We start from the raw sequence: 19141 nt of genomic DNA, 5'->3' as shown, positions 1-19141 counted from the left end.
CTCATTCATCATTCTGCAGAGCACTGCATTGTGCCTCTTGGCTCCTCTAGGAAGACATGTTAACCCATTTTAGAGATGAGGAAATCGAGGCTCAGAGCCATTAAACAGAATAGGGTAGTATACTTTGATGAGCAGCTATGCTGACATTCACACTCAGGTCTCAAGGTCCACAGCCTAAAGCCGGCTCAAGTGTGGCAGGCAGCCAAGGCAGGCTTCCTGGAGGAGGTGTCGTTAAAGCCCTGGGGGCCTTCTGACAGAGCTGGTCCTTCTGAGAAAGGGGTGGGGCCCCTTCTGGGTGAAGCGAACAGCATGAGAAGCAGCTCAGAGACAGGCAGGCGGGAGTGACCTAGTGTGGGTTAAGGGTCCTATAATTGGCTGGACATGGCTGGAATGTGGAGACATGGGGGACTGTGACAGGAGCCAGGGCTGGTCTGGGCCTCTGGACTCCATGGTAGGGAACTGTGGCAGCTCTTTAAGCAGAGGAGCGCTCCTGGCCCATCTCGGTATATTCATTCAGTGTTTCCTCGAACCCAGGGAGGTTAGCTGGTGCTTGGGGCTACCTCTGGTCTACCGGAAGCTTTAGCCCAAAGCAGTGTTGAATGAATAAGCGAACGGATGCTCCCTGGGCTGACATGCTCCCGACTTCCCAGCGGGCCCAGCTGCGCGGAGGAGAGAGACCAGAGGCCTGGGGTGGTGGCGGAGGGAGGCAGCCAACCAGGCCGATACCCGGGGCCCTGGCTTCCCTCTCGGCACTCCACACCTTGCCACCCATCCCCACAGCACCGCCTCGGCCTCCCCGCTGGGCTGTCTACGCCTGGCGGGCAGCCTGGACCCGGTGCTTGGGGGGATAAAAGATGAGGGTTCGTGACCATTTTTTAACTCCGTAAAGGGAGAGATGCGAGCTGCGGGCTGCAGGCCGGAGATATAATTAGTGCGCAGCGGTGGCGCTTTCTTGATTTAGCTTCTGAGAGAACAAGACAAGGATGTTATACCCAATTAGCAGTAACATCCAGTCGGAGCCTCAATAGGTGAGATAACAAGCTATTTTTATGACTTTTCTTTCCCAGCTTGGAAGGGGCGGGGGGAAGGGGGTATCAGGGCCTTAATGCTTTTCATTGGGGAACAATTATTAGCGATCTCAGGATTTCCCAAAGCCAAATGATGCATTTTTGAACCCAAACAAGAAGCATCCCCGGGTGGCAGCTGGGGAGGTAGGAGGGGGCAGTGTAGGCTGGCATTTTGAGGCCAAGAGTGGTAGAAGGGGTGCAGGCCCCTTGCCCCCATTCTAGAAGCTTTCTGAAAAAGCTCCCAAAGGCAGAGCCTATTGGTTCGGCAAGGGCAGCCTGGGCCCCTGAGATATTCTCAGTGCTTGCCTTGATTTCCCTGCCTGCTTCACAGAGGCCTAGGGAGACTGGGCCAGTTCCCCTGGGGACAAGGAAGGAGCCCGTTCTGCTGGCTCCTGGCAGTTCTTCCTGGCACCATCCTAGACCTTTCTGCCAACTGGGCCAGTGGTTCTGGCTTCTCAGCCTCGAACCTGCCATTGCACTCTGCTTGCTGGACCCCCCGTGATGGCTCATACTGCCTGACCACCCTCCTGCCTATCCTCGTCCCAGACCCAGGCTCTGGCAGGGCTGAGGGGTGATTAGCTCCTCTCTCTCCCCCTTCATTACCCCCGCAGCCGGGGCACCCAGCACGGGCCAAGTCTCCACCGGGCTGGGAAACCCTGCCAAGCCCCACCCCAGCTGCCTGGCCACACTCCGAGTCCTGGCGAGGGCTGGGGGATGCCCAGAGAGGGAGCTGGCGGGGCTGTCATGATACCCCATCAGCTTGGGCCCCACGCCCAGAGCAGGTTCCTGGGCCTCCGCCCATCCTGCAGAATCCAGCCCCACCCTGCCCCGAATCCCATCTCCCCATCCGTGTGGAACCCCACACTCGAGGTTCAAACAACTGACAAATCCAGCCATGCAAAGTGGGAGTTTAATTGCAAACAGTTTTTATGGATCATGGGCCCATCTGTGCCACCATATGCAAAAGGGAAAAAAAAAAATTCCCATTAAAAAAAAAATTCTCCCTGCCCCACACCCCAAACTGACTCCAAATGGAGTGGTTGCCAAGGTTTTGGTGGCTGGAGCCAAGCAGAGAAGAGGGACGCATCCAGGGGGCTCCCTACTGAGTGGGCCTGGCAAAGGCAGGGGGCTGGTGGGGGGACAGGGGTGACTGCTGATCACCACTCAGTTTGCCTCTGCAAACTGCCAGCATTTTGAACCCCCAGGGGTCTTCCACAGCTCCAGGCCTTTGCACATGCCCTGTAGCTATCTAAGGACCCACTGTCCTTTCACAGCCACCTCACTGATGCTGTTTGGCTGGCCTCTACAGCAGGACTTGTCATGGGGTGCGGCTCTGCCCCACATTGATGGAGATGTGGGAAAGAGTGGTGTTGTGGAGCCCACAGATGAGGGAAACCCCCTTCTATTTCCAGCCCAGCAGGATGGGGCTGCCCAGGCCCTACAGATTCTCTTCCTCTGGGTGGTCTGGGTCTCCTGCCAGCCTGGCTGGGACATTGAGCCCCCCACTTGTGGGGTCAGCCCTCCTCAGGCCCTCAGAAGGGGGGTGCTTCCACCCAGGGCCTAAGTGGGCTGGTCATCAGGCAGGTCTGAGAGGACTCACCTCTGAGGCAGCTTGCCAGGGTTCGATGGCTGGGCCACCTCATCCCAACTGGGAGACTTCATTTCTCCCTCACTGTGCCTCAGTTTCTCCCTCTGTAGAATGGGGAGAAGTCAGTAGGATAATGCATCCCAAGTGCATCCAAAACTGTCATAACTTGTCCTCAAGGGAGGGTCTTTGCATTTGCTAGTGATGTCCTTCCAGGTTCTCTCTCTCTCTCTTTTTTTTTTTTAAAGATTTTATTTATTTGTCAGAGAGGGAGTGAGCACAGGGGTAGGAGTGGGCAGAGGGAGAAGCAGGCTCCCCGCTGAGCAAGGATTCCCAATGTGGGACTCAATCCCAGGACCCTGGGATCATGACCTGAGCCGAAGGTAGAGACGCTAAACTGACTGAACCACCCAGGTGACTTTTTCTTTTCTTTTCTTAAGATTTTATTCATTTGTGTAGAGAGAGAAAGTGCACATGTGCTTGAGTTGGGGGAGAGGCAGAGGGAGCGGGGAAATAGAGAATCTTGAACAGGCTTCGTGCTGAGCACAGAGCCCATTGTAGGGCTCGATCTCACAATCCTGAGATCATGATGTGAGCGGAAATCATGCGTCAGCTGCTCAACCAGCTGAGCCACCCAGGCGCCCCTCCTCCCAGCTTCCTAAGCAGGACACTTGAGGTCTACTGAGTGGACATGTGAGCGGGCGAGGTATTGGGAGGACTTTCCAGGATGAAATGGGCCACAGGCTCTTGGCTGGCCAGAGATTCAGGGTTTTTGCACCCTTTCTGCCGGAGTCCAGGAACCAGTCTGTAGCCTGCGGGCATTCTGAACTCTGTTCTGCAGTTGAGGAAAATGGGCTCAGACCAAGGGGCTCTCCCAAGTTTGTGGAGCTGGGACCGGAACACGGAAGTGTGACTGGCTGACCAAGTCCCTGATGTTCATGTCATAGGTGAAGGAGGATAGGCCTGGAGTCGGGGTGGGATTGGGCCAAGGTCATGTGGCAAAGACATAGCTGCCAGCATCTGTGGGGTCCTTCCTACCCCATGTCATGGGATGAGGCACCTGAGGCCCCCCCCAGCCTCAGAGCCAGGTCGGCCAAATCCCATGGCTCTTCGTCCTTCCCCTGCCCTCCCTCTGCCCCAGGTCTGCACTCAGGATCACCATGCCTGGGGGTTCCCCCATCATCTTCTGAGCTGGGGGCTTAGTGTGTGCCTGCACCCAGGCCCCACACAGGGGACCTGGTGCCCCAGTCCTGGGACTTGGCACAGCCCTCCCACAACAGGTAGCAGGGGAAAGTGGGACCCCTGGGCCCCGGGCAAGCACAGCCTGGTCAGACCCCTGGCAGGAACCCAGGCCAGGCACCAGGCAGCCCATTCCCCGCCCGGCAGCGATCACCAGCTCCCGTTGTAATCATTAAAACTATTAGAAGGAAATGTTCGCTTGAAGCAAATGTCAGGCGCCGAGTTGTGCTTTGTAAACGCTCACAATTAATGCCAATCAGGCCCGGAAAAAAGCCGGCCCGGAATCCTGTCTGTTTCGTCTCATTTGTCAGCTGGTGCCGCTCCATGTTGCACATTTTCATACAATTGCTATAAACATAAAAGGGAAACTCCACAGTGTTCCTGGGCGCCCGGATGGTGTACGCTGACTTAATTACTTGGTATTCCGCTGCTCACTTGGCCGCCCCGCGCGGGTTGGGGAGAGAGAAGGGGGACTTGGTGAGGCAGAGTGAGGGCTCCTGGGGGTCAGCCAGGGGGAATGGGTCAGGCATCAGGCTCTGCTCTCATGTCCCACCCTCCACTGGTCTTGCAGCCCACCAGCCCACTGAGCCGAGGACGCCTATAAGATGAGTAAAAAACTGCCAAAATGTGTTTGCAGCATCCTCTAGCAGAAAAGGGGGAGTCAGAGTCCAGCAGCCTTGGCGTCGCACCCTGAGTCCCGCTCCTGGAATGATCCGTTGGGGTTATTGCCTCCTGCACACCAGGCATGTGTGGCTTGCCAGCTGGGCCTCAGTTTCCCCATCTGTGAGTTAGGACTTATAGCTTGGTGATGAGGGGTTCAGGCTTACTGGGGCTGTGCCCCAGGCTGAGGATGCTGTGCATCACACTGGATTGTTGCTTGGGCCCTGCCCTTGTCCCCAGCGGGGCCAAGGAGTCTCACGGCCGGAAGTGGTGTGGGGATTTGGACCGGGCTCTCCGGGCTCCAGAGCCTGTTGCCATTACGCCAACTGGCTGCACCTTGTCATCACGCCAGTAGGGTTGAAAGGAGGTGATGGATCTGAAAGTCCTAGTACACAGCTGGTGTTTTCATCAGGAGTAACTGTTGTCATCCACCCCCTGCAGGGGGGGCTCAGGCAGGCAGGGGTGCACCCAGCCTGAGGGTCAGCACCAAAATATGTGGGTCTTGGGGATGGAGGGGCCTACCACGGGTGCTGTACCCCCTCCCAGCAGGCTCCCCACCCCCTCCTGTTGCCTTTAATCTGGCCCTGAGGTGCTGTCTGTGTGTTAGGCCGTGTATCACCTAACTGAGCCCTCAGTAGCCCCAAAAGTTGGTCATTGTCTCCATTGTACAGATGAGAAAATCAAGGTCAAGACCAATCTGAGATTACACAGCTATGAGCAGCTGGAGCCACGTTCAGGTTCTTCTCTCCAAAATCTTTTTCCCCTGCCTTCCTAGCTGCCTCCTCATCGTGGCCCGGATGTGAGGCCTTGCCACACACTAGGCACCCGCCCCAGGACCAGTTTGAGCTCTCTCTCCCTCCCTGCAGACGGGGTCTTCTAAGGCCAGGCTGGCTTGGCGGGGACACACCGGCCTTTGTATAGGCTTGGGTAGGCCGGGGCCAGGCAGGGCTGCCAGCAGAGTGGGGAGAGGGCGGTGCGGCCCAGCCGGCCAAGGATAAATGCTCAGAGCAGGGGAATAGAGGCCCCTTTGTGTGGTGCTCAGTGGGGGAGGGGATGCTGCCAGCTGCCACCCTGTGTGACCGGGGAGGCCCAAGCCCTCCACAGAGGTCTGCCGCCACCCCCAGGGGACTGGCCAGGGATCCTGTTGTCTCCCCAGCTGCCACCTTCCACCATAATTTGCCTGCTCTTGTGTTCTGGAACCTCTGGCTGCCAGAGGAGCCAAGGGCAGTTGTTAACCTGGTTGCTGTAGGCCTACTGTGTGCATTCCAGCAACCCTGCAGGTAAAGGGCAGTAGTCCCATCACAGATGAAGACAGAGATTCAAGAGAGGACAGGGGACTCACCATAGTCCCAGCTGCTCTCGGGGCCAGTATTTGGCCCATTTCAATGCCTTTTCTTTCTGTGGAGTTGCCCTTTGTGCCCCATTGGTCTTGGGTCCCGGGACTTAGGGCTGTGACTTGAGGTGCCTGTCTCTGTAGCCTAGGTGGCTTCAAGAAGGCTGCTGGGTGCCTTTGTTCCCTGGGCAGGCACTAGGCATCCATTCTGTCCCTCCGTCCTGGCCAGGCTCTGTGCTAACAGCTGTCGTGTTAGTGGGTATTGATGACAGGACTTTTTCTGATGGCTGCCCTACCTGCTAAATTTCCTCTGAGTCTCAGTGTCCTTAGCTTAAAAATGGGAATGGAATAGAACCCCTGCGGGGAGCACTGGGAGATGTGCCAGGACACGGGTGAAGGGCTGAGCTCAGAGCCTGTACCTGCTTAGGCTACACGACCATGGCCTGGGCCCTCTGTCACCCCTGCCCCCTCCTGGGAGAGGCAAGAGGACAGGCTGAGGCAGTGTGCAGGGGCAGGCAGGTGGCGTAAGTCTTAGGAACATAAACACACGGCAGGGACTGTCTCATGGTGGGGAGGGGGTCCCTGCTGCAGTCCCATTTACAGAAAAGCAGACTGAGGCTTGGATAACTGAAGCGACTTGTCAAGGGTCCTGGGAACACAGGGAGGGTAGTTTCCCAGAAAGCCTAGCTCTTCGTCTCTTCTTGACCTCCACCCAGTCCACTGGGCAGCTGTCCGCTGTAGACACTGACCAAGTCCCCTCCGTGCTGTGGGAGGCCCAGAGCACTGACAGGCAGCCCCAAAGTCCACGTGGCTTCCCACGGCTTATCACAGCAACTTGGGACCTTTCACACCCACCAGGCCATTCCCTCTTCTGTGCCTTTGTCAGCCCAAGGCTTCCATGGAGACTGCCTTCATTGTTCCCCTTCCCAACACACACACACACACCCCTACCCCCACCCCCCCACCCCCCCCACCCCCCACAAACATCAAACATGCCTCCCTTCTCTGTAGAGTAAGTCCAGCTCTGCTCTCCCCTAGTAGTCTTCCATCCCGGTGGGGCTTAGAGTCCCCGCACCCTGGGTCCCACACCCTGCCTCCTGCCACTGGCTCCCCATGCCTTTTCATCTCTCCCAGCTCTTCTGCCACAGTGTGGCGCATAGTAGGCTGTCAGTGAAGTCCAAGATAGAGATGCAGCCCTGGCCTCAGACTTCTGGTCCCCGCCCAGTGGAAGAAAGGGATACGAAACAGACCAGAGACCAGGCTGCCTGTCCCGGGGTGGGATCAAGTGCAGGACACCCAGGGAGCAAGAAGCTCCCACCCTAGCCGACCTTCCTCTCCAGAAGGGAGCCAACCAACCCTTCCACACCCTGACTCTGCTCCTGAAATCCCCGCAATCTTATCTCAGTCTTGCTAAGGCCAGGCAGGGGTTTCACGGATGGAAAAATAGCCTCAGCAAGGCAGCTACTGGCTGAGACCACACAGCTCCTGAGGGCAGAGCCTTGGTCTCAGCGTCAGACAATGCGACCCCAAAGCCTGTGCCCTTCTCCAGGGTGGAACACTCAGGAGCCCACAGGGGCCTGCCAGGTGACGTGAAGAACAAAGCAGCTGCTGCAGGGCCTTATGGGAGTGCGGGCTCGGAGGCCCCAGAGCTGCCAGTTTTAGTTTGTTTGTTTTCAAGACCCGCCAGACAATGAGAATTTGGGGTGAAATTTTTGTTTTTCTTTCCTTTTGAATATTGGCAACCATGTCATAATTTTTTTTTTTTTTTTTTAAAGGACAGCAAACAGGGCAGAGAAAAGATTTGTGGGTAGGATTTTGCACCCTTTGGGGATATGGTATTTTCTGGGCAGGGAGCATGCAGTGGGCCCCAGGATGTCGTGCCTTCTCCATCCCCAGCTAGCTAGAGCCCCCAGAACCCGGCCACAGCCCCATGCACCCCTCCAGACACCCCCAGATACCGCCTTCACTGCCAGAGGCAGGAGGCAGGGCCCAGAGCCCCACGAGGGCACCACCCAAATAGCTATAATCAGCAGCCTCGCCAAGACTTCAAACTCACCCAATTATCTTGCGAGGGAAAAAAAACACAAAATGAAAACAAATTAACATGTTTGCATAGAAGCTGCTGCGGCAACAGACACAGCCGTGTGCGCGCACCCGCCGGCGCGTGTCCCAGCAAGGCCCTGAGCTGCCGCCGCCCCCTGCCCTGGGCCAGCACCCCTGCTCAAGCTGGGCCGGGCTGGGCCAGGCCAGTCTGTGGCCACTGCGCTGAGCCAAAAATATGCCCTAGGCCCAGCAACCAGATTGTCCCCAAACCTGATGAGGCACTGTCTCGGTCCACCAGCCTTCAGGTTTTTTTCTTTTTCTTTTTTGTCCCCCCAATTTAATAAACACGTGAAATTCACTGTGTGCCCAAATTCAACCTCATTGTCCTGTGCCCTTTCCTTCAGATGGGGAAATAAGCCCAGAGAGGTTAGTTGACCTGCCCAAGGCTGCACAGTCGCTTGAGTGGAATAGCTGGGTTTTGAATCCAGACAGGCCAGCTCCAGAGCCCTCACCATAATCACCACACCTCCTCTGTGGCTCCCCGTGGTCTGTGGGTGGTGAGCTGAGCCCTCAGCCTGGCTGTCAAGACCACCACCCCTGCCCCGTGTTCTCTTAGATGGAGGGGCCATGGGTGGGGTGGTCATGATTGCGGAGCCAAATGGGTATGGGTTCCGATACCTCTTCATCAGTCCTTTATTGGATGGCTTTGGGCAAGTGGCTCCACCTTGCTTTCTGCCTCAGTTTACCCTCCCAGAAGATTGGGATAATAAGAGTCTCTACCTCAGGGGGGTTAGGAAGATTCACTGGGTGAACAACTATCTCTGGCATCTGCTTGTGGGGTGGAGTTCCCCCACTGGCTCATCTGGCTCTCTAAGCCCGTCGGGTGCCTCTGTGCTCCATGTGGCTCCCAAGCATACCATCAAGGGGCTAAGATGCTCCCCCTTGCTCCCGGGGGCAACCCTTCTTCCCTGGGCTCCCTTGCAAGGCGTGTGCCTGATCATCTCCTCTGCGTCTGGGTCTCTAGGTCTCAGCAGCCGAGCACTGAAGGTGGGGCTCGGGCAAGGTTTTATTTTTTTATTTTTTAAAGTATTGTATTTATTTATTTGACAGACAGAGATCACAAGTAGGCAGAGAAGCAGGCAGAGAGAGAGAGGAGGAAGCATGCTCCCTGTTGAGCAGAGAGCCCGATGCGGGACTCCATCCCAGGACCCTGGGATCATGACCTCAGTGGAAGGCAGAGGCTTTAACTCACTGGGCGCATGTGGGGCTTGTCCCTGGGAGTTGAGGATAAATTGTGCTGGAAGGAGTTGGGGTTTAGGTCTTGGAGGCCAAGGGTCCCCAGGCCAGGGCCACACGTACCTCCCCGGTCCGCTCGCCCTGCTCTGTATGGCCATGGACAAATTCCTTCACCTCTTTGAAGCCACTTGCTGTCATCTCTAGCCCTTGACGGTGAAAGCTGAGGGCGGACGTTGCCAGCGCCATGGGCCGCCGAGGAGTGTGGGATTTCAAGGAGCTAGGAGGGCACCACCGAGGAAGTGACCACACTCCATGCAGACGTCATCCAGCTTCGTCCTCACCATGGCCAGGTGACAGAGCTGCTGTTTCTAGCCCTGTTTTTCACATGGCGAAACTGAGGCCCTCAAGGGACCTGGTCACTTCCTCAAGCAGGGCCTGCTGGAAGTGGCAGAGTTGGGGTTCTGGGTTTGTGCCTTGGCCTTCCCGGATACTGCTGATCCGGGGCTAAAGCAGGCAGCACCTTCTAGCCTGGAGGATGAGGCCCAGTAGGATGCCATCATGGTGGTCGTGGTGGTGGTGGTGGAAGGCTAGCTTCATGGTATTCAGGGCGGCCCCTTTGGAATCAGCCTCTTGGCCTGCGGTCATGCCCACTACTCAGGCCCAGGGTGGCGTCCAGGGGAGGTGACACAGAGCCCCTCGCAGAAGTGGCCCATGGGACACTGGGTGCCCACTTAGAATCCCAGCCTTCCCTTGGCATGGCTCTGCCACAGGCTTCAGGGTGCAGCAGACCTGTCTTCACGTCCACATCTGAGGCCTGGGCCTCTCTGAAGCTCTGCTTGCCCCCTGGAGAATGGGAGGCATGGCTCTTCCTATACCTTAGGATGGGCTCCAGGCTGGGTGAAGCAGCCCCCTGCCCAGACCTCATGAGGAAGGAGCCCTTCCGCTCCCCACTTCCAGAAACTTCCCAGCCCCGGAGCCTCCTTGACATCCCCGAGGGTGGAGCTCCTGTTGCTGCCCAGCCCACATCCCACTCACCCACCTGCATTGTCAAACCCCACTTGGTTCTCCAGGGTCCCCTGTGTGGCAGATGTGCGGAGGGGTTGATAGGACTGAAGAGGTAGGTATGCTGTGCAGTGAAATACGGGAAAGGTGACAGGGGCCAGGGCAGGTGACTGGAGAGGGAAGCTGTGAGAGCATGTGAGCCCTGGGCCACACAGTGGTCCAGGAGGAGAGGCCCAGTGTGTCCCTCCTTCAAGGGGATATACTGAGCATCTCCTGTGTTCCTGGCTTTGGTGTAACAAGAGCCTAGAGATGGGTCCCCGAGGCCCCAGTCTCCACCATTTCCCAGCTGTGCACCTCTGGGCAAGCCACGGTCTCTCCCAGGACTCAGTCTTCTCGACAGGGCAGTGTAGAGTGTCACCGAAGTTGACATTCAGTACTACTAAGTGGTTGAGAGCCTAGGGGCTCTCGCACACGGGGGATTCATTCCCCCCAACTCTTGGGGGAGAGGGTAAGAGCTGGTTCCTGTGGCTGTCGGGGACCTATGTATGGCCAGGGGCTAGGAGGGTATAAGAAGTAGGAAGAATGTGAAAGGCATCTTTTGGTATCTGGAAACAAGTCCAATGAAGAAAAATTCAGCCAGCATCCAGCTGCCCAGAGCTCAGCACTTGGTCTCAGGCTGAGGACTTTGTTCCCAGGTGTTGGGTATTGGGGCAATACCTGATTTCGCCTTATAGAAGTGACCGTCCTGTCAGGTGGGGCCTGTGTGAGTACCTGGATGGACAAGGCCAAGGCCAGGCCTGGCCCAGAGGAAGGGCCCACGACAGGCTTAGCACAGAGTGGGCCCCACACCGATGGGCACATTCCGGCCTCAGCTTCTGGGAGCCACCTGCCCGCCCGCCCAGCAGCCCATTGTCTGACATGTGGGGGCTTGGAGCAGCCGTTGTTCCGCACACATCTGATCCTGTCTTTTCCACATCAGATCATTTGTAACCGTCACCAGGCAATCGGGCCGTCGCTGATTCAATCTCGGCTTTGTGCTGTCACAGCTGTTTTTCCGCGCCGGGCTGATTTTGAAAGGAGGCCCATCTTCTAGGCCTGCTCTTTAGAAGCAGGAGGAGGGGGTGGGGGTCTTTATGTGTGTGTGTGTGTGTGTGTGTGTGTGTGTTTGTGCATATTTGCCCCCCTCCCAGCAACCCCCCCACACATGCAGGCCTCTGCCTTTCCTCACCGAGAGTAGAATTTAGAATGAGGTGCACAGACAAGGGCCCTGGGGCCCCACCCCCATCCCCTACCACCTGTGCACCCCAGTGGGCACACACAGCAGAGTCTGTGTTCTGGTAGAGCAGACAGATGCTAAACTATTCATCAATAAGGTCATTTCAGAGTGGTAGTGACAAGGAAGGAACTACAACCAGTGATGGGATAGTGGCTGGAGCAGTCAAGGAGGACCTCTTGGAGGAGGTGAGGTTTGAGTTGACGTGTGGATGAGGAGTTAGAGCTGGCATGGAGAGTGCCACCCCTTATGAACTGAGATGTCCTAGAAGAGCAAAATCTACCCCAGCTTTCAAAGACTTAGTGTGGAAAAAAAAAAGTCTCACAAATCACTTTTAAATATTGATTATATGCTGAAGTGATACTATTTTGCATATATTAGATTACATAAGATATGTCAGTAGACATGATTTTCCAGGGCTCCTGGTTGGCTCAGTCAGGAGAGCCTGTGTCTCTTGACCTCAGTGCTGTGAGTTCAAGCCCCACGTTGGGCTTTTAAAAAAACAAACAAAAGAGTAATTTCTCTTGTGGATACTAGAAAACTTGTAATTACATTATATTTCTACTTGAGAGCCCTGGGGCAGAATATTTAGGTGGAGACAGAATTATAAGTGCAAAGGTCCTGAGATGAGACCAAGGTTGACCTGCTGGAAGGTCAGGATAAGCAAAGGCAGAGGGACAGTGTGGGCACCCAAGTGGGGAGGGGGTTCACACACAGCCATAGAGGATATTGTTAGAAATGCTGTGGGAGCCAGCGGGGGAGTTTTGAGTGGAGAAGGAAGTGAGTTCCACGTGGAAGCCCAGCTTGGCCCCTTCAGGGTAGAGAATAGCATAAAGTGGCCCTGGGACCTTGGGACGTGATGAGGCACGTGATCAGAGCAGCAGTCTGTTGTGGAAGAGTTGCAGGAAGGACCTGTTGGAGGGCTGCCTGGACCACACTTGGCTTTCTTCGCTGCTAGATTTCAAAGCTTCTGGGCTTTCTCCTGCCCCTGTCTCTCCCTCTACTCATCCCCAACTTCCCCGGCCACCGTCTCTTCCCTATCTCTTCCTGCTCCCTGTCACAGCCAAGAATTTCGAGTATGTCCCCCTCCTTGCCTCTAGGAGACCTGTGGTTGAAATCCCTTTCCAAAAAGTTACCTAAACACACACACACACACACACACACACACACACACACACAGAAGGGATGCACGATTACTGTAGAAAAATTAGAAGTAGGGGCACCTGGATGGCTCAGTGGGTTAAAGCCTCTGCTTTCGGCTCAGGTCATGATCTCAGGGTGTTAGGATCGAGCCCTGCATCCGGCTCTCTGGTCATCTGGGAGCCTGCTTCCTTTCTGTCTCTCTGCCTGCCTCTCTGCCTACTTGTGATCTCTGTCTGTCAAATAATCTTTAAATCTTTAAAAAAAAAAATTAGAAGTAGAAACACAAAGAAGAGTCAGTCTCCCTAGAGAGAAACACAGTCCCACTGCCAGCCTGGGGCAGAGCTGGGATTTGAACCCAGGTGGTCTGACCCCAGCATCCCACTGCTAGGATCATGGTACCCTGCGGATAGATGATAGGGGCTTAGAGACGCTGCACTGCCACCCCCAGCCCAGCTCACAGGAAAGGACACCTGGCCCACAAACAAGCAGGGCTTGGCTCTCAGGAGTTAACATGTCTATAAATATGTTGATAGTATTGTTCCCTGTCCTGTTTTCCCACCCCGTCCCAAAGGCTCTACTTGTTTCTCTTCTAGCCTGATCTTCTGAAGCATCTGTTGATCCTTGGCTCCTGGCTCAGACCAGCCCTCCCCTCAGCACATCCCCCAACCTGGGCTTCTCTCTCCTGGTGTCTTAAGCCTGCCTTCCTGCCCTGGGCCCAGTTTTCTTCTGTTCCTCTCTGCCCTTGGGGTCTAAGTCTGGCCCAGGCCCACCTCTTCTGCTGGGCTTCCCTGCCCCCTCCACCAACTAACTGCCTGTCCTGCAGCCCTGGACAGCCCCCGTCCCTGGCCACTATTTCCTCATGGGTGCACAGACCAGTGATCCTCTCTTTCTCTGTGTTGTGGGGTGGGCTAAATGAGGTGATGTCTGGAAAGTGCTGAGCCCATGGGAACACTAAAAATAAAAACCAGCTCCTATTATTGCTCTGATTATTAGATTTTCTCCTTCCCTGTTGCTGGGTTAACCCTGAACTGTAGGGTGTAAGGACCTGGGGAGTGCAGCGGGGGGATAGGTAGAGAGGATGGATGGGAGCACCCAGTATCATTTTGGTCTCCACTTGTATGTTTCTCCTCCACAAAGGTTCTATGACCTCCAACAAAAAACTGGGTTGGGACATTTCTGCTGATGACATCAGTATATTGATGCCCAGCTTCACCCCTTGGCTGGAAGATGACAAGGGAGATCTGGCTGTCACTTAAGCCCAGGCCAGAACTAGGGGAAGAAGGAGTGACTTATACAATCGCACCATTCCCCCCACACTTCCTGTTTTGGGATCTGGCTCTCAGGGAGGGGAAGCTGGATGGGAGTGTCTGAGATTGGACTGCTGGGCTTCCCGAAGGCTCGCTTTCTTGAGCACGAGCCCTGCCCCTAGTGCTCACCCCTCTTACTCCCTAGGTGCCTCCTGGGTGGCCCTTGGTTCTGGAAGAGGGCTCACCAGGTCTGATGCTAGTGGCAGCTGCCACCTCACCCCATGGTGAGAGAGAGCAGTTTTCAAGCCCCCCATGAGCCCTCTGTCCACCCAGCACCTTCTCTCAGCTCTTCCCTGCCTTGAGCCAGCACTTGTCCTCAGCAGGTGGATCTTGCCGCCTTGCACTTGGGCTCCCTGCCCCAATTCCCTCTGCCCTGGTGACCCTGCTTGGCCTTAACATAGATGGGCTGCTCTTGGTAATTCATCAAGAGGGTTTCTTCTCCCTCCTGGAGCTGCTTCAAGTTCTTCACACTCCTTGGTTTTTCACATCTTCGTAGGCTTGAGTGTGCCATCCTGTGCTTTAGACCTCTTCTCCCCCCATCTTTACCTGGCTGTTTACCACCTACCTGCTCGTGGTAATCGTAAACTGTACTGATAACAACTACCAGTTAGGCAGGTACTTCGATGACCCTGGCACCTTATTAGTACAATCTGTGGTACAACCCCTTGTACAGTCTGTGGAATTAACCCCCTCTTTTTGAGGAGGAAACTGAGTCTCAGAGCGACGTGCCCTGCACATCATAGTTAAGAGATAAAAAGCTCAGACATGGGATCCAAAGACTGGAAGCTATTGTTAATCCTCCTTATGAGGGCAGGGGTCTGTCCTTTGACCGTGACACCCCTAGGGTAGGTAGGCTGGCCCCACCTTGGCTACGACTTATCTTCTTGCCTTGTAATTTCCCCCTCCCTGCTGTCAGGGTCTGTCACTCTCTCAGCCTCTCACACACAGTAGGTGCTTAATTTATCACATCTCCAGAGGCTGGAGTGATGCTCAGGGTAGGTCCCCTCGCCACTGACGTCACTAGGCTCCCAAGTTCTGCCCCACCCTTTATCCGGGCACGTGCACAGGGAGCTGGCCGTGGTGCTGAAGTGCTCCGGGGAACTGCCCGCTGGGAACCTGTCTGTCACTGAGCCCTGCCTTGTGCTTCTGGCCCCTTCTTCCTCCAGGAGATGGTTTTCTGGGGGCCCACTATGCACAGTCACTGGTCACAGCACTGTGAACCCACAGAGGAGAGATCAGAGAGAGCCACATGAGGAACTCCATTAGTTCGATTACTGATCAAACATTTATCAAGCACCATGTGTGTCTCTGAGAAGCCCTTGAGGGACCGAGCTTCAGTTGAAAGTCAAGGAGAATTTCATGGGGTGGGTAAAGACTCAGAAAGGGCTTGCTGGCAGGCAGAAGGGATTCCACAGGCAAAGGCCTGCAAGGATGGTGGTAAGAAGCTCGTGCCCCCCCACCCAAGGGCCCTGGCTGTGGCTGCCTGCTCTCTGGCTTTTGTGATTATTGGTTCACTTTTTGGTCTTTCCTGCTGGCCCAGAATTACCCGCATGTCTGGCTCCAGTGTCCTGGCCAGAGCTGGGCCGAGACTGAATGGAGAGTTTTCTCCCAGGCCCAGGGTTGGCATCCATCTCTGTGTGGTGAACAGAGGGAGCCAGGTATGCCTTGTGGCCAGATTTGCATTTTAGAGAGACCTCTGGCCCCGTGGGGGTAGGTATGGATATGGCACTAATCCTGGTAGTAGATGAGGCCTCCTGCTGAAGGGGGCAATGCCCCTCCATCCCAAGCTTTAAAAAAAGAGAGAGAGAAAATCCCATTCTGGTGCTGAGGCCCAAATGGCAGTGGGGAAATAATCACTTTTCACAGACCCCTTATCCACAGCCCAGCCCTGTACCAGTTTAATCAGGAGTGGCGGTGTGACTTGAAGATTCTTGGGCTTGAGAGATCAGGAGAGGGGTTAAAGAAAATTACCCTCACCTCCTCCATGCTAATGTAATCTCTAACCAGATCTGCCTAGCCGCAGCTCAAATTGCTTTTTAGATTAACATTTAATTATTAACAGGGTCCCCTGGAAGGCCTCAGGCTCAGAACAGGGATGGGGGAGGGGGCTGCAGGACGAGGATGGGGGTGGGCTTCTACTCTGGCTGCCTTGAAAGACAGGGTGGGTTGGGGGGTGGCCAGAGGGAGGGAATCAGAAGGAATAGGGGAGAGTGGGGTCAGGAAGGGAACAAGAAGAAGGGACAGCAGGAAAAAAGAAGGGAAGCAGCAGGACAGGGAGGCAGATGGAGTAAGGGAGAGGGAGAGAGGGAAGAGGAAGAAAGAGACAGTGGAGCCTCCTGTTGTGGGGGAGGGGCTGTGCACCCAGACTCCCTATGGTACAGCAGTCCTGGCCAGGTGCGGGTGATTTCCTGTCCCTCACTGTTTAGAGAGGAGGACTGCTCTTCCTGAGGCTTTGTGCTGGCCTGGCTTGTGGCTCTGGGGACTATCACAGAAAAGTGTCTCAGGGCCACAGAGCAGGATCTGACTCCAGCTCTCCCAGGCTCCCAATCCAGTGCTCATCCTCTGTCCCAGCCACTGGGCCTCTCATCACCACTTCACATTGTTCCCTGCACTAGGAGGTCAGACTCCGTGGCCAGGGCAGGGGGAAGAACAAGGCTTCCTGTCCCTCCGGGAGGGATCAGGGTGAGAACTGTGTGCAGCTTCTCCCCCCTCCCCTGTGAAGGTTGTGGGGCCTTGAGGAATAGCATGGTCCTAGACATCCACCCCAGTGCTTTATGTGAACTGCTGTATTTTTCCAGCTCCCTGACTCATCCCAACTCAAGCTTCTAAATTCCTCAAGCACAGGCTGCACCCAGAACTCCCTCTGTGTGTCAACAGAGGTCCTAGCCTGCTGCCTTGCACATGGATTGTTTGAAAACCAAATCGTGAAACATCCCCTCATGTCCAAGCTGGAAGTGCCTCTCAGAAAATCCTCTGGGCTGTTCCCCATCAAGATTCAGTGAGGGAAACAGAGTCAGGGAGGGAGTGAGACTTTCCCCAGGTCACTGAGCCAGTCAGAGCCCTGGTGTGGGCAGGTGCCACCCAGAGGCGTCCAGGGCTAACTCTCCCCAGTGAAATCCTACTCCCACTGGACCTTGGGACAGGCCTGGCATGACCTTCTGCTGCAAGCCACAGCCAGTCTTTGGCCTTGGGTAGAGCCAGCGAGGCCAGAGTCGGCAGCTCCAGGAGTGTGGAAGGACAGGCTCTGGAAGTGTAGCCCTGGCTTTCATGAGGTCACAGCCTCACCCTGCTGTGGAGCCCAAGCACATCTTCATACTTGGTGGCGCTCTAGGGCCAGCACGGCCTGGCAAGGGGCCGACTGTGGACCTGCAGGATGAGGGAGGGTTCTGCGCACCTGCCACTTTCGGGAAATAGTAGCTGGAGGGAGAAGCCAGGAAAGTTTTCTTTCTTTTTCTTTTCTTTTTTTTAAAGACTTTATTTGTTTTTTGAGAGCGAGCGAGTCCAGGAGTAGGGGGAGGCGTAGAAGGAGAAGCAGACTCCCCACTGAGCAGGGAGCTGACATGAGGCTCAATCCCAGGACCCCAGGACCCCAGGATCATGACCTGAGCCCAAGGCAGACACTTAACTGACTATGCCCAGGAAAGTTCATTTTCAGTGGGTTGGATTTGGGAGTAGACAGTCAGTTCTTACTGGATGTTCTCTTTGGCAGGACATCCTTTTTTTTTTCGTTAAAGATTTTATTTCTTAGTTGACCACACAAACAGGAGGAGTGGCAGGCAGAGGGAGAGGGAGAAGCAGGCCCCAGGGATTGGCAGGACGTTCTTACCAATTTTTGTACAGGGCCCATGGCACAGGGATGGCTCTCAAAGGATGCTCAGGGAGTGTTTGCTGCCTGAATGAATGAGTGAGTGAGTGAGTGAATGGGTGGGTAAATGACAGCCACCTCAGAATGGTTCTCCCAGAGGCAGGGTCTGCGATTTATTTATTCCTCTTGGTATTGTTCTGCCCAACACAGGCCTCACACGCTGTGCTCTGTGAATGTTTATGGGATGAGTAAGCGGCCTCCTGGGAGCCCCTCCTCCTTCCCCTCCTCACCTCCCTCCCTGTGATCCTAGCCCCTGCTGGAGCAGAATCAAAGTGGATTTGGGCACTGGGGAGAAGCAGGCCTTAGCCTCCGCTCTTTCCTGTCCAGCTGCCCAGGGAGCTGGGGCCTGCGGGCATCCCCCCCATTACGATGGAGCCAAGTGTGGGGGCTGCACATGTGTGAGGCTTAGGGTGCGGTCTCTGTTTGGGGTGACACCTAAAAGCTGTGTGACCTCATGCAGATTACTTCCCTTCTCTGTGACCATTTCCTAATCTGTGAAATGGGGCTAACAACAGAACCCACAGAGGCTGCTAGGAAGTGGCAGTGAGGGGTAACGGACAGGAGGCACGTGGGAGGTGGCCCAGAGGGAACGTTCGGTAAATGGGCAGGGCTCTTATTAGTGCTAATGTATGTGGTTATTGGTGAGCTCCCCCTCCCGCTGGCTGGGGGCTTCCTGAGGTCCCCTGCAGCCAGACAGGCAGGGAGAGATGACAAAAGGCAGGGAGGGCCAAAGGCCCCAATTCCCTGTTCTTTTAATAAAAATAAAGACAGCCTTTAGACATCCTCTGTGTATTGTTCTGCCAAGGCAAGTCGCACAGACTCCATTCCTCCTCGGACTGCGAAAGTTCCTTCCTTTCTTTCCCCTCCCCTGTCACATTTCCTTTATCTAAATCCTCAGCCATGAAAGGGCATATCGACAGCTGGGGGCGTTATCTGGTGGAGGGGACCTTTTCCTAGAGGTGCCTCTGAGATAAGACGTCTTATCAGCCCCCACGTCAGGAATGATGCCAAAGCATTCTAATCATTGAGGCTTGCGACATTTTCTCCCTCCCTCCCCCCCACCCCCCCTTTTTTTTATTAAAGTCACAAAAGACCTTGAGCTTATAAACAGCCTGATTTGCAGATAGGGTTTCAAAATCAGCAGTGTTCCCAGGATGGTCCCTGAGCCGGGGTGGGGGGGGTGTGAGGGGGCTGGTCATGAGGCAGGTTGGGGCCTCAGAGGAGCTGGCTTTCTGCAGATGGGATGATGCCAAGCAGAGAGGGGTACAGGGTGGGTTCGAGGGAAGAACAGGAGTGTTTTAGGCACTTGCCTCATTCCAGTCCCCAGCTTGCTGTGTGGCCTTGTGCAGGATGCTTGGCTTCTCTGGGCCTTGGTCACTTCATCTGAC

The 19141-nt window shown here is 55.4% G+C and overlaps 1 protein-coding gene across 1 annotated transcript in view; it reads left to right on the top strand.

The window, feature by feature from the left end:
• Nucleotides 1-19141, top strand: part of FAM222A (family with sequence similarity 222 member A) — a 53106-nt gene that overhangs the window by 7082 nt on the left and 26883 nt on the right. The window lies entirely within an intron of this gene.

Source organism: Lontra canadensis, unplaced genomic scaffold (assembly GCF_010015895.1).
Source record: "Lontra canadensis isolate GAN:19392208 unplaced genomic scaffold, GSC_riverotter_1.0 scaffold187, whole genome shotgun sequence".
Classification (NCBI taxonomy): domain Eukaryota; kingdom Metazoa; phylum Chordata; class Mammalia; order Carnivora; family Mustelidae; genus Lontra; species Lontra canadensis.
This window is presented reverse-complemented; position numbering and strand designations above follow the sequence as displayed.